This window comes from Anastrepha obliqua, chromosome 1 (genome assembly GCF_027943255.1).
Source record: "Anastrepha obliqua isolate idAnaObli1 chromosome 1, idAnaObli1_1.0, whole genome shotgun sequence".
NCBI classification, from domain to species: Eukaryota; Metazoa; Arthropoda; class Insecta; order Diptera; family Tephritidae; genus Anastrepha; species Anastrepha obliqua.
Window position 1 is genome coordinate 74,285,306 of NC_072892.1, and position 15,392 is coordinate 74,300,697.

The following is a 15,392-nucleotide window of genomic DNA, read 5'->3' on the forward strand; positions in this document are numbered from 1 at the left end:
GTTGATATGCGTGTAGCTTCTTCCATTTTCGCTGAAAACTGCTGAGGATTTTCGACTGGTGCTTCCGGCAGATATGTAGAATCGCTGATTTAAAATATTGGTGTTTGCATCAGCTATGTTGGTCAGACACTGCTTTTGCTTGCGACGTTGCTGAATAGTATGTTGTTGTTTCCTTTGGCCATTGTAGGTACATTGCCCGCATATGTACAATGATCTAATAATTAGTTTCTGTTTTTGTATGATGCTGCTGATGCGAAGAATAAAAATCAATATGCAGTAGTGCGTCGGTGCAACCGCTCTTTATAAGCCACTTGATTTGGTGCTATGAGTTTTCTGGTTTCTAAAAACCGAGATAGTCTTTTAGCAATTATTTTCTCTAGAGTTTGGGAGAGGTATGGTTAATAAAGAAGTTGGTCGGTAGCTGAACGTTTTTGTGGGGACTTTAGTATGGGGGAGATGATGGCTTTTTTACATGCGGACGGGATAACTCTGGTGTTGAATATATTATTGTAAAGGCCAAGCATTTGAAGTTGCGCCAGGTCTGAAGTGAGCTTTTGCAGTATTTATTGCTTTTTTCAATTCGGATATAGTTCTGGCTGCCTCTAGAATTTTTGCTTACATCTTGGAAGGGTTAAAGGCGGGAGAGAAATTTACGATTGAGGGAACTGTCTCAAGTGTGTGAAGAAGTGATTTGCAATATTGAATTAGAATATTTATTGAATTATAAGAATTAGATAATTATTGTTAGTTTTGGGCTTTGCCTAATTTTGTTTCGTTGGATATCTTTTAACGAATGAGATTATCTTTTGTATGTTGTTGTAGCAGTACCTTTGCCATGTCAGTGTAGCGTAATCACCGGTCGTCTTCGTCTAGCTCATCTAACGGTACGCCCAGGAAACTAGCTGTTTCGACGGGTTGGGTCCAGAAGGAGAGGGGTGTTAGATGAGTGGGGTTAATGGGGCATGTGAAAAGGTGGTTAGTGTCGTGCGGGGTGCCTTCACATGCTGGACATATGTTTAGTATGTCGGGGTCGATTCTGGATAAGTAGGAGTTTAACCTGCTACAGTATCCAGAACGTAATTGGGCCAAGGTTACGCGGGACTCTCGGGGGAAGTCGGAGCTCTTCGTCTGCGATTGGTGGTGGTTGGACTCCGATAACGACATTCGGTGGTTGGAAGCTTAAGAAGGTAGTGAGAGTCTCCTGATGAATGTCGTTTATGGCCTGTCTATACGCTGTCCGATCCAGTAACTGTCTGTTGGTTTTGTCTGAGATCTCGTCCGCGTAGTTGAGGAGATGCCTCCTGATGTACCTGGTGAGGCCTGCGGAAACTGCTTACTGAGCAATTTGTTATGCTCCTTAATAGGCAGCATTAGGGCCTCATCATGTAGATGTTGTATAGGTGACATCAGAAGACATCCTGTTGCGGTCCTTAATGCAGTGTTTTGGCAGGTCTGGAGCTTCGTCCACTGCGAATCACTGAGAAAGGCTGGCGAGGTAGTCGTTTACCTTGGAGCATAGGCCAAATGTCATTGCCCGACGCCATTATCGTGCAGTCGTCGGCGTATGAGACCAGGGAGACTCCCTCTGGTGGCTGGGCGAGTTTCGAGATATAGAAGTTGAAAAGCAAGGGTGACAGGGGGTATATATACGTTAAATATTTTGAGCTCGGAATCGCCTGACCGGACAGCTATGCCTTGATATTCTAAGGTGCTGTCCCTGCTGTCGATTCCTTCATCGATGAGACGATACTGCACTGTGTGGTGGACTATAAACGCTAGGCCACCACCATTGTCTCGCTCGCGATCGTGTCTGTGCACGTTATAGCCATCCTGGTGATCAGAGATGACCTAGCGTGCAACTTTGTTTCTTGGACCGCAGCTATTTTAATACTGTGCCGGCTCATAAAGTCAACTATCTCGTCGACCTTACTCGTAAGTCCGTTGCAGTTCAGTTGTAAGAGGTGAAAACTCCTCGGGAGTGTGATCGTAACTCGGGGGGTGAGGGACGCGTGGTGTTGTCTCCGTTGGTCCTGCTGTGCGCTTCGCAAGAGTTGTTGTGGCCTGACGTTGACGGACGGCCGCTCTGCAACAGGGGAGAAGAATTGCACTGGACTGTTGTCAGGTTCCGTGGGACCCTGGTCTGACACACGGAGCAGACTGTGCGGGGAACCAAGAGCTGCTGGTTTGTCCCCGCACTGAGATAGGAGCAGGAGTTTTGTGGGTCGTTGGGGAGTTGTGTTGCCCATGAGGACTCCTTACCTTTGAGGTGTTGTTCGTGGCGGCAGTTTGAAGTGCTGGCACTGAGGACGGTAGCGCCGTTGAGGCAGGGGCCGCCTGATGGAGGGAGCAACACGTGGCCACATACCTTGTGGACCACTCCCTATGAGTCTTAAGGCCTGAAAAGGTCTTAAGATGGCACCACCCGTTGCACTTATTGCACCAAACCGAGGTGGAGTTCGCGTGGAGCTGTTTGTGGTAGATGCAGCAGTAAAATACCTCTGGTCCAGGGTTGGGTTCAACGACAGCCCTGAAGATAAGTATTCGGAGTAAACGTGCTGCAAGGAATTGCTCCTCTAACGAGAGATTGGGGGTGGGATACGGTACACTAGCTAGGGCTAGTTTACTGGGGCGGCAGCCCTTGGTCGGGAAAAACCCGAGTCCCGAACAGAATTGGCTATTAAAGCGGCATCTTGGTTAGTTTGAGTGGTGAGTGTTCTTTTCCCAAGCTCTTGGTCGGTCGTTTTGAGAACGCCAATTATGGCCTTTTGTAGTGATGATTACGGACTGTTATTTTGGTTTTATTTGGAAAGAGATTGTTTAACGTGTGCCATTGGAGGGATTGCGGAAGAGCAGCAAGCAATGACGACATGCGTAAGGGAACTATGAGAGAAGAAGTGGGTTGGTTCCCACGTCAGTCGGTTCTACGTAACGACCAAGGACTGTCACTTCAGCAGCATTCCTCGTATATGCACGAGAAACGTTTATGCTGTTACGACAACAACAACAACTCCATCAAGTGGGTTGGTTGAAGGTCTTTTACTATACACAGGTTGTTTCGTGATATTGCAGATTTGAAGCTCAATCCCTTGGCGTTATTTGTTAAGTGTGAGTTGTATGTGTTCTGAAATACTAGGTCATCAATGTCGTGTGTGGTTAAAGTTTGTTCAGAAGTTCAATTGCAAAACATTGAACTTGTGTAACATCTGTATTGTTTAACCTTATTTATTCGTAACTTGGTATTGACGAAGATAAGTTAATTTGCTTTTTTGTGCATATAGTTGGTTTCCGTTGGCGGGATGCAAAAATCGTTGATTTGCAGCGTGATGTAGGTTGTTGTTGTTGTATCAGTATATTTAACCTTGTCAGTGTGGTGTAGATTACCGGTTGCCTTCGCCTAGCTAATCTAACGGTGGGCCCGGGAATCTTGCGGTTTCGACAGGTTGGGTCCAGAAGGTGAAGGAGGGGAGTTAGATGAGTGGGTTTGATGGGGCATGTGAAAAGGTGGTTAGTGCCATGCGGGGGGCCTTCACATGTTCGACATATGTCAGGTATCAATGTCCAACATGTCCAATGTACACTTTAGGTTGTCGGGGTCAATTCTAGACATTTAGGAGTTGAACCTGCTACAGCATCCAGTAGTAGAGCTACTACTGCTATGGGTGGTGGTTGGACTCCGATTATGGAATTCAAGGGGTCGGGAGCTTAAGAAGGTGGTAAGTGTTTATTGTTGTTCAGATAGTTCACGGACCACCTTTTCAGCTCTGGCGGGAGTGTCGACAGTAAAATGTCATCTAGTAGCGTGGAATTGCTGACTGTGACGGCTGTGATGGTACTGTGCACTTTTTGGAAGCCGCGCTAATATGCGACTTGGGTCAAATGTTTCGTGTAGAGTGGGAGTAGGGGGCTTCAAGAGTCTTCACTACTGGGGAAAGGAGAATTATTGGCCGATGAGATTTCCCTTGATTGGCGGGTTTCCCAGGTTTCAGTAGTGGGACCACTCTCCCTAATTTCCACTTGTCAGGAATTATGAGAGTGGCCATAGACATAGTGAAAACCCTTGTCAGGTACTCTATTCCCAATGGACCCAGGGTTTTCAGCATCAGCATGTTAAGTCCGTCAGGGCCAATGGCCTTTGATGCTTTCATTTTGTTGATGGCAATATGAGTTTTAAAGTAGCTCACGCATTTGTTCGGGTCCAACGAAATGCAACCGTTGAAGGTGATAGCCACCTTGTCGTTGTGCTTTGTCGGGTTCGATAGGGACATTATGATCAGAGCTTACTCACTCCAGTGGTGAAGTTATAAGTCTTCAAGTACTCTCCGATAAAATTGGCCTTGTTGAAGTTAATCGAGACTATAATAGTAGGCAAGTGGTCTGAGGCACGTGATAGCATAGGTCGCCAAGTTATCCTATTACAGAGAAAGTGCTCAACACAGCTACGAGTTTGGAAATTTAATGGCGAGGAGTCCAAAGGACTTTCTGAGTCCTCCGTATATTGTACTGGGGCCAAAGGGTTTTCGAAATAGCACATGAAGAAATGGAGCTCCATCTTTTCTGCGCCTTCCTGAGGAATAATTTGTGCAGTTCCCCTTTAACAACTGTCAGGGGCATGCCGATGCCCGGGTAGGAGGTCTCTGAGGCTAATTCAGTCCCCTTTCTGGCAAGCTCATCAACAATTTCATTTCCCTCTATGTTCCTATGTCCTGGAACCCAGATTAGAGAAAGGCTACCTGCACGCTCAAGAGATTTGATATCTTCTCTAGTTTAATAGTTCCGTTCTGCACCATGGCGTCGTCCGAGCTTTGATCGCGGCTTTACTATTGGAGAAGACGTTAATATTTCCCTCGCTCCCGCGTTCCTTAGCACTAGCAGTATTCCGCAGTTTAAAGGAGAGATATACAAGGCAAAAACCAAAGTCACAAAGACTTCTGCTTGAAAAATACTAGCAGCATTCGGTAGTTTAAAGGAGATAGATAAATTGTCTGATTTAGAGAAAACCCCTGCTCCGAGTCCGGACTCCATCCTGGAACCGTCAGAGAAGACAGAGGTGCAAGCTTCGGTGCAGATTTTACCCTCGATCCAATCTTGTCTATTTGGAAAGATTGGCCTAGCACGACCCTCAAACTCTAGGTTGCGGATAGAGAGATCTGTTATAAGTTTTTGAGAAATACGGCGTTAACTGTTCAAAAATGCTACCATGTCCCTTGCTTCCTTTAACCTGATTGCACTTTGAGCTGCGATGGAAATGGCGTGAAAGTCAATGGGAAGTAAGTGCAAAACAACATTCAGGGCAACACTGGGGAAAGTTTTACATGTTCCGGTGATGCCAATGCATGCAGTCCTTTGAACCCTCTCCAGTTTATTGATATTATAGCCCTTCCGAAAATTGGTAAAACCACTGCTTTGTACATCCACAGCACGATTTGTGGCTTGAGTTCCCATTTTTGACCGAACATAGATTTGCAGGAGCACAAGGCTATACTGGCCTTTTTTACCCGATTTTCAATGTGTAGCTTCTAATGGTGTTTGCAGTCAAGTATCACTCCAAGATACCTAACTTCCGATGAGCGCGGAAGAACGTGGTTGTTTAATTTGGGAAGTCGAAAGAGTGGAGGTTTATACGAGTATTTTCATGTAAATAGCACCAGCTCCGTTTTGTCAGAGTTGACTCGGAGGCCGCAAGTGGCAGCCCAGCGACTGAGCACAGCCAGTGACTTTTCCAAAATCTCAGCCGTGACTGAGCGTTATCAGAATTTCGTCAGTAACAACTAGCCAAAGTAGGGGCGAAAGGACACCACCCTGCGGCGTCCCCCTGTGAACGGATCTAGTGACTTTAGCCCCTCTTGCCACCGCATTTATTTCCCTGCAGCCAAGCAGGGACGAGATCCAGAGACAGATAGGTCTTTCCACCTTTAGTCTATCTAACGCAGTGACAATTGACTCCGCCCTGATGTTATTAAAGGCACCTTATATATCTGTGAAGGCCGTCAAAGTGAATTGTTTGCCTTTCAGAGATTTTTCCACAATCCCTACGACCTCGTGTAAGGCTGATCCCATGGATTTCCCTTTCAGGTAAGCATGTTGCGCTGGAGATAATTGTGACTCGATGTGCTCTCGGATATGATAATCAATCAATCTTTCAAACAACCCTCGTTTTCTTCCAGTTGGCGGGGACGTGATTAAGAGCGATACATGCCAAGTTTTTGCAGGACAGGAACCACCGAGGTACTTGTTTTCTGAAGCATCACAGGTATATCGTCAGAACCACGAGATTTAAAGGGGGAAAACTATTTATTGCCCACGTGATTTTGTCAATTGAGAGGATAGATTCCAGGGAAACATAGAATTTTCCCGAAAGTGATTATTTATCAGGATAGTCAAAGATTCTTCTGCAGATTCAGTCCACTTCCCATCCTCCCTTTTTACAAGAGTTCTGCAAGAGTCGTCTCTCGAAAGAATCTTGCTTAGCCTGGCAGAATACTTCACGGATTCAATGGATTCGCAGTACTCCTTCCAGGAGTTGCGTTTCGCATATTTAGTGGCTTTTTTGTATTCATTCAAAATTACACGATAATTTTCAAAGTTTTTACTTTGGTAGCATTCGTTAAAAACCCTTCTAACTTTCTTTTTCAAGTCGGTCAGTGTCTGGCTCCACCAGAGAGGAAAGTCTTTCTTGCTATAACATACTGGACAAGACACTTTGAAAGTCGTCTGATAGGATCGTTGCAAGTGTTCCACCTGCTTATCCAGTTGATCAGTGGATGAGTAGAAAAAAAGTTCGCCTGTTCAATTTATTATTGAAAACCCTATTGAACAGAGACCAGCCGGTTTTTTTAGGGTTCGTGTGGGGAGATATGGTTTCTCGTGCGAAATTGATTTCGAAAAGGATCAACCTGTGATCCGAAAAGGATTTTCTCTAAGAAACCTTCCAATTATCAACCCTAATGGTAGGCGAATTAGTCGAGAGAGTGATATCAAGAATCTCCTCCCAACCGTTTGATGTTTCCGACTGGACATAGAAAAAGATTATGGTGTCTGCTCTGGAAGCCCATGATCTTATACTGCCAAGTCCAGGATTCTTGGATCAGGCAGATATCTATGTCTTTCTCCCTGAGGATGACACAGGGGTTATCGGTGGCTAAACTAGGGTGGCGAAGGTTAATATGAGCTACCCTTAACATTACTTTGGATGCTCACCTAAGCCTGTTTTATGGCCTTCCCTAGTTCCGAGGATTTCATGGAGTTCTTGGCTTCGGATCGCAGGCGGTCGTAACTCATCGAACTGATTAGCTACTTCCATTATTCCGTCCAGGTCGCCATCCGTCCTGAGTTTTGTGCTCCTTTTCCTCGAGCGACTTTCCCCCAGGGACTTTTAAAAAATAAGTGGCAGTTAGTAGAGTATTTTCTGAGGTTCCTTCAACTTGATCATAGACCAGTTGTCCATAGGAACCTCAGGGTTTTGAAGCTTGATACCTTGGAAAATATTCAGACTACCCAGCTTCACCTTCGGTAGTCAAATGCGGGCTCTGGATCTTCTAGATATCTCCGAATCAGGAATGAGCTTAAGTGGGAGCCCCTCTCAGGCATTGCGGACCTCAGCAACGCACTTCTCCGAAAAACCCCTGGAGAACTCATCGGCACATTTAATCACCCTATAGCCACGACAGATATCTCCCGAGTCGAAAAGAGGTACCTGTCCTTGATTTGCCATGAGATATTCGACGATCATTTCTGACAGCCGTCCCTCAATGGCACCACAATTGGCCAGCACCTCCCTATCACTATGGGGTCTTGCCTCTAGGAGGGAAACTTGGAGGTGATCTCTGGGCACTTCGCTATAAGCAACCCTCGCAGTCGGAACCACTGCACTTGTTGTAGGGCCCTCAACGCCCTAGGTCGAGAATTTTTTTTATTTTCTTGACAGCGCGCTCGCTCACATCTTGTGATCGGTTACGCTTAGCCGCTTGTTGTTTCCGAGGATTTGTATGTGATTGAAGTCGGTAGTTTTCCTTGTGGCCATGGTTTCGTACTACGAAACTACGGCCTCATATTTGACTTTGTCCCCTGCATCGCGATCATTTGGCCTTCCGCCAGTTCCTTCTAGCTATCTTAGCCCGAATGAATTTGGGTCTCAGGTAGCGCGCTTTAAGCAGCGACCCAGAGAATTTTTTCTTTTTCTTTTTGGCATCCCTACCAGAGGTCGCCGGGGAAGAGAATTGCGTTTGTTGAGTTATTGGCTGTAGACGGCTGGGTTTCAGCAGTGGAGTGTTATGGTAAGCACTCGACGTGCTAGGTCCTAGTTAGAAGACAGCAGCTCGTCTTCCGAGAGTGTGCTCAGCAATACAACTTGCTTATTTTATTTGATGCTAATACTTAATTAAAATCTAATTCGCGGTCGCCCAACTCAAAGGGAAAATAAAAGAGTAAGCAAATTAAAAAGCTTTTTGTTAGTTCGAACTTCAATACACAACTTGAAGTAGGAAATTGGACATTCTTCAGTCTTCGAGTCTTTAGGTCTTCCTAAGCTCAAGCTGAAATACGACAAAATATCGATTGAGGATATTGTAAGGACTTAATTAAATGTACCCGTAATGAATTGATCTTTCTTTAAACGACCATTACTATCGAAGATATGTGATTCTTTGAATGTAAACATAAAACTAGTCCTCACAGTGTGTTGAATGATCGAACTAGAGAAAGGCCATCTCAAAGTTTTTTATGCTTCAGAACTGTGCATAAAGAATTTGCTCCCACGGGAAACTTAGGTTAAGTTGCAGCGGTTGTTCACCGTGGGACATAGTCCATTTTGATGCTGCATGGAGAACATGCTCTGATCTCCCTGAACCTAATGTGAATTTTTCAAAAAATTAGAAGATCCATGATTTTCATAGTGCACTATGGGCCAGGAGACCCTTATAAGTGGCCAAAATTCATAACTCCCAAAACACCAACAATTTATAACTTTTAATACCGCTATGTACAGGTTTTGGGGTCTCTGATTACGAATATGAAGTCAGATTTCAACAATTCAAAATGGCGGATCCAATATGGCGGACATGAAATTTAAAAAATTGGATTTTTTTCACCAAATTTGGTATTTAGGGGTTTTGATGGTCTCTGATTACGAATATGAAGTCAGATTTCAACAATTCAAAATGGCGGATCCAATATGGCGGACATGAAATTTAAAAATTGGATTTTTTTCACCAAATTTGGTATTTAGGGGTTTTGATGGTCTCTGATTACAAATATGAAGTCAGATTTCAACAATTCAAAATGGCGGATCCAATATGGCGGACATAAATTTTTTAAAATTAATTTTTTTTACCAAACTTAGTATTTAGGGGTTTTTGGGGGCGCTGATTACGAATCCGCTGCCAGATTTTAGAAATTAAAAATGTCGAATCCCTTATGCGGACCTTTTTTTTTTAAATTTTATCTGATTAATTTGAAACTTGTTACTCGGGCTTTTTTGTATCGCTGTTAACAAATCTGCAATTAGATTTAAACAATTGAAAATGGTGGATCCAATATGTCAGATAAAGAGACACGCCAGCAGTTAGCCTTCATATTAAGTTTTAGTTTCCGGAATCTACCACGAGGAGGTTACAGTGGAGGAGGATTTTCATCTGTAGGAGTCTGTTTCTCATTGACACTATCATAACCTTGTTTGTAAGGCGAATGCCCACTACTCCCATCAAATCCCCAAGAACACATCAGAACAGTTTTGAGCTCAGTAATTTTATTTTTTTGAATAAGACAGTGTAAAACTTCTCTTTGTAGTTCTATTATTCTATTCACCGTGTGGTTTAAAAGTTCTTGAAGTGATACTTCAGCTAACGTTTCAGAAATTTTAATTGACTCTTTCGACGGTCTTAACTTTTCTTTGGCTTCTCTAATCACATTATACGCAGGCCAAATGTCTGCTCCACTAGATTTGGTCGCTAATCGCATATTCTGATAGACTTGTTTAGACATAGATCTATCGAAAAGAAATGCTAAAGCCACTTCTGGGCTTTTCTTTTCTATTGTAGGAAAAGGTGTTGTCATTATTTTTCTAATTTTCTTAGCCTGTTCCTCGTTTTTTGAAAGTTCGTTAAGTACCGATCGCAAATCTGCTTCACCTGAAACTCGTGCCGCATGACTAGTAGCCATTAATAGTTTCTGACGATCATTATCATGTTCTTCACTGATTTTAGACACTTCTCGTCTTTTCGATCTAGTAGATTTTTCTGCAAAATCGAGCGATGGACGACCTCAGTCTTACTTATTTTAGCTGTGAGGTCTAAGTCAGGAATAGTAAATTCAGAATCTAACCACTCTGAATTTTGTGACTCAAAGACAGCTATTTTCCTACTGCAATGCTGATATTTTGCATTTCTTTTTGACTTTAAACTATTTAAAGCATTTTTCAAGCGTTCCAATCCTTTACAACCTACATCTAATTTATTCATACCAATTTTAGTTAAAATTGAATCAACGGTTATATTCATGTCATTATTACCTAACATAATTTGAAGAACCTCTTTTTTCTTCAATGAAGTCATTATGAATTAAATAAGTTAAAATTGTGTGACTCTTAATACTTGGTTAACTTTTTACACCCTATTGGCAAATGATTGATATACAGTCAACTCGCGCATAGATCAGTAAAACTTCATTTTTTTTAAAAAGAAAATGAAAAACCGCAGCAAACCGCACCTTTAGCTTGTTACACATGAACTACTGAAGACGTTAATGTAAAGAAATTGTTAATAGCTTCTGGAGTTTTGCGCAAGGCTCAATCGGCGTATTAACAAGTAGTAAAAAAAACAAAATTTTTCACAATTATTCTCAATATTTCTAACATCAGATTTATTTTTTCAGCTATTGACTATTTTCACATACTACATGATTGCAACTAATGAGAAAATGCAATATAATTAATGACAAATACTACATTTCAGTAAAACAGTGACAGTTTAGAACAATAGCTATATGGTGATCATTTAAGCCTTACACTTATATTAACTTATTATAAAAGCTTAAATATTTCATTAAAACTTATAACATTTACAAAATAGATACTTTCACTTATCTATATGATGATACTATATTGCATTTTGAAAAATCTTTCAATGACTTTTGGCCAAATTTTTTGGTCTTCTGGCCCACAGTGTAGTGCTGGTATTCTTCAACTCGTTAAAGATTTGTCTACCTAAAGTGCGAATCTTGGTATGTCGAAATGGCCAGGAGTCAATCATATTAAATTCGGTTGAAATGGCGTAGCTATCTTGTTAAGAGGCGTGGAATAGTCGTTGAACCGAAAATTCGATCTTTATGCCAACTGTGTACGTATACATGGGCGGACTCGCTGGTGGTAGTTGTAGGCGGTGGTGCTCAGCCCACTATTCCGGGAAACTCCGAAATATCGGGCAATATTATCGTGACCTTAACTATAACTAACTTAACTATGGCAAACTGTGTATACATTTCTGTTCAGTAATGTTTGGCAAGCCATCATAAACCGTTTCTTCTTCTTCTTAATTGGCGCGATAACCGCTTACGCGATTTTGGCCGAGTTTAACAAAGCGCGCCAGTCGTTTCTCGTGCTAACCGTCGCCAATTGGACACACCAAGTGAAGCCAAGTCCTTCTCCACCTGATGTTTCCAACGCAGAGGAGGCCTTCCTCTTCCTGTACTACCACCAGCTGGTACCGCATCGAATACTTTCAGTGCCGGAGCGTTTGTATCCATTCGGACGACATGACCCAGCCAACGTAGCCGCTGGATCTTTATTCGCTGCGCTATGTCTATGTCGTCGTAAAGCTCATACAGCTCATCGTTCCATCGTCTGCGATATTCGCCGTTGCCAACGTGCAAAGGTCCAAAAATCTTGCGCAGAATCTTTCTCTCAAACACTCCAAGCGTCGCTTCATCGGATGTTGTCATCGTCCACGCTTCTGCGCCATACGTTAGGACGGGCATGATGAGAGTCTTGTAGAGTGTTAGTTTTGTTCGTCGAGAGAGGACTTTACTACTCAATTGCCTATTTAGTCCAAAGTAGCACTTGTTGGCAAGAGAGATTCTACGTTGGATTTCAAGGCTGACATTGTTATCGGTGTTAATGCTGGTTCCTATATTAAATAAACGAAGTATTTTACAACCTCGAAATTATAACTGTCAACAGTGACGTGGGTGCCGATACGCGAGTGCGCCGACTGTTTGTTTGATGACAGGAGGTACTTCGTTTTGTCCTCGTTCACCACCAGACCCATCATAAACCGTTTAACGCTTTCAAATTGTGGAAAAGCATCATCGGCCTTTCGAAATGAGGAAGGAGCTGCCGTTGCGGTGAATGGTGAGGCTACCGAACCATGCTGACTGAACTTTATATTAATATAAGAAAAAAATTCTTTCCATTTCCATTCCCGTTATTTTGTTTTATCCAATAATATTAAGTTCTCCAGCTCTTAAAAGCACCCTACATACATATGTATATATACAAGTTAACGTGTCCCGCAGGACATCGTTGAAAAAATTAAAGTTGCGGGCAAACCACTTGGCCCGTTAAGTTATACTTACTTTCGGGATCCTGGAATTAATTGTCTGTTCTTAGTGTTTTACAATTACTTTATTGTATATTAGCTGGTTGAAGATTACCGGTTAATGCCCACTGGTTCAAGACTGCCCGCGCGGCGGCACACTCAGAACCTTTTATACTAAACTAGCCTTATTCCTACCCTAACTCTGCTGACACAGCGGTTCCCACGATGTTGTGTATTTCGGGTGAAGTTGCTGTCTGCCGGATGCGCGTGTGGATCACGTTGCATTAAGCAGACGCACTGTCAGCATATTTCAATACACAGGTGTGCTTCTGCTGCAGGTGAGCGAGTTAACTGTGGTATTAACTTAGTGTTAACAGGCATCGGAATGGTAGGTTGGCGTATCGGAGGGAGGTCAAGGCTTGCTGTTATCTTTCTCCAAATCCAGTAGGAGACCACGGCCAATATGCAAATAAAAAAAGCGTCAACAGCCAAAGAGACATGGAATCTCTGGCCCAGTTTGCCCAGATGGTTGATATTCGTCATGCTCAACTCGTGAACGTATTCTAGACTTGGTTTAAATCCTTGGCTTTTCACGTTGGTAACCGCTGCTGGCAATACCTGCGAGCTCTGCGATGCTCTGTTAGAAAAGGTTTCGTTCTTTACCCAAATTGTCTCATTGCTAAACTGGATGAGGAACGTGCCGTTAAGGACGCTCTTGCGATTATCATTACGAACAGTCCCCTGAAAGTTGGTTAGAAATAATGTACCTTCACTAATTAATTCGATAGTTTCTCCATTTTCAGGTTCGAAGTGGCATTCAGCATCACCCCCCTTAATTAAACGTGCCAGGCATCCATCTTCGGGTAATCTTTGCAGATGGCTCATCTCGCAGATCGTTGAATTTTTGATCGAAGGACATTCACTTATTATGCCGTACGTTTCTTCCTTGCTGACCAACATTTTAGTGTAGTTTACCACTACCCTCATACCTGCATGAACCGCAGCTCTTGTCATCAGAAAGCGGAATTCATCTGTTCTGACCTTAGGGATTGCGAGTACATAAAGCAGCAGAGAGCCATTTGAAAATAAGGAAGGCTTCGCATATTCAATTGCCTCAATGGCATTTTGATAGGGTAAAGCCTCTTCTTCAGAAATTAGCTGATGTAACTCAACCGGGTTTAAGAGGTTGGTGTTGACTATGCCCGACTTTGCCATTTGACATGCGCGTACTACCTCACTTATTTCTTCCTTGAGGATCTGTATGCGGTTAAGCAGTACGGTTTCAGCAGCCGTAGTGCCAACCTCTTTCCCAATGGTGTTCACGTAACGTGTCATCTGATTGATCTGGTTCATAGATTCCCGAGTGGCATTGAAGAGTTCCTCATTTATTTTAAATTGGTGGTTGCTGTTTGCGATTACATCATCCTGACTTCTGAGGATTGTGTCCCAGTCTGTTGCGTCAGGCGAGCCGGCAACCCATTTCCAGGCCGATCCAAGCCAATTGATTGACCGGATTTTACGGGGTTTAGTGGCCCGAAGTTCGGCGAGGCGTTGGCTAATGTGGTTCAAGTTGTATGCCGCAAAGGATTTTGCGACATCATTCCTCATGCCCTTTGCAGCCGTTTCGAATTTCTCCAATGCTTCGCTGAAGAGATTCAAATCAATCTTATGTATCAATTTAAAATGGCCATTTACTATCCAGCCTTGACCCTGATTTATCGCTACCAATGGGGCATCGTAGCCGAAGATGTTGAATCCGCAAACGCAGGGAATTACGAGTAATCTAGCTTGATAAAATTTTCAATAAGAATTTACAAATTTTTCTTAGTGTGGCAATAAAATAACATAACAAAAATCGGTAACTTCTTGTTTCAGCCTTAAGCTAATATTGCCAGTTGCGCGTGTTCTTTTCTTGAAAGCAACCTGTTCCTAATCAGAATATCCTTTGAAAGGAAAAGGGAGAAAAAGCATTTCATCGTTTATATTAAAACAAGTGGCTTTCGGGAAAAGAGGAGCGTTACATATATGGCAAAAAATATTTTTTTTATACAATTTACAACGCATTAAATTATTTGAATATTGGCAAAAAAATATTTTTTTTTTTTTTTTTTTTTTTTTTTTTTTTTTTTTTTTTTACAATCTACAACGCCTTAAATTATTTGAATATTGGCAAAAAAATATTTTTTTTTTGTACAATTTACAACGCCTTACATTATTTGAATATATTTGGCGTTTTTTTTTTCTCTTTTCTGTCTTTTTTTTTATTAACAGTTTCTTCCTCTCTTTTTTTTTTTTTTTTCTTAAATATAAAAAATTGTTTCATATAAAAATATTTGTTTTTCTTTTTTTTTTTTTTTCTAGAGGGTTTTAATTATCACCCCATTTTTGTACGAGCCAGCGAAGGAAAAAATACGTCAAAAAAGGAAAGGAAAGATCGGTTTCATATATTTTTCACCTGAGTCTTATGGATCCTTTTCCCATTGTTTGTTGTTACCGTGACCCTATTATCTTTTCCTACGACTTCCTTTTTGTACAGTGGCCGTTGTTTTGCTTTTATTTGCTTATTCCTTACGTACACCACGTCGCCCTGCGAATATTCCCTAGGGTGGTCCCTTTTTCTATTAATTCGCGAATTTCTTGATTCCTGATTTTTCCTTATTTGACCCCTTACCTCATTGAAAACCTTTTCCTGAAAATTTCTTATCCCCTGGTAGTTTATTCTTTGCACCCTGTTAAAAAATATGTCGCTCGGTTTATGCTTTGTAATGGAATGAATTGAATTGTTGTACCGATCAGCGGCTATGTATAGTAACTCCTTGGGGCTGGTATTGGGTAGTTCCTTTTGCAAACAGCGGTATATTTCAA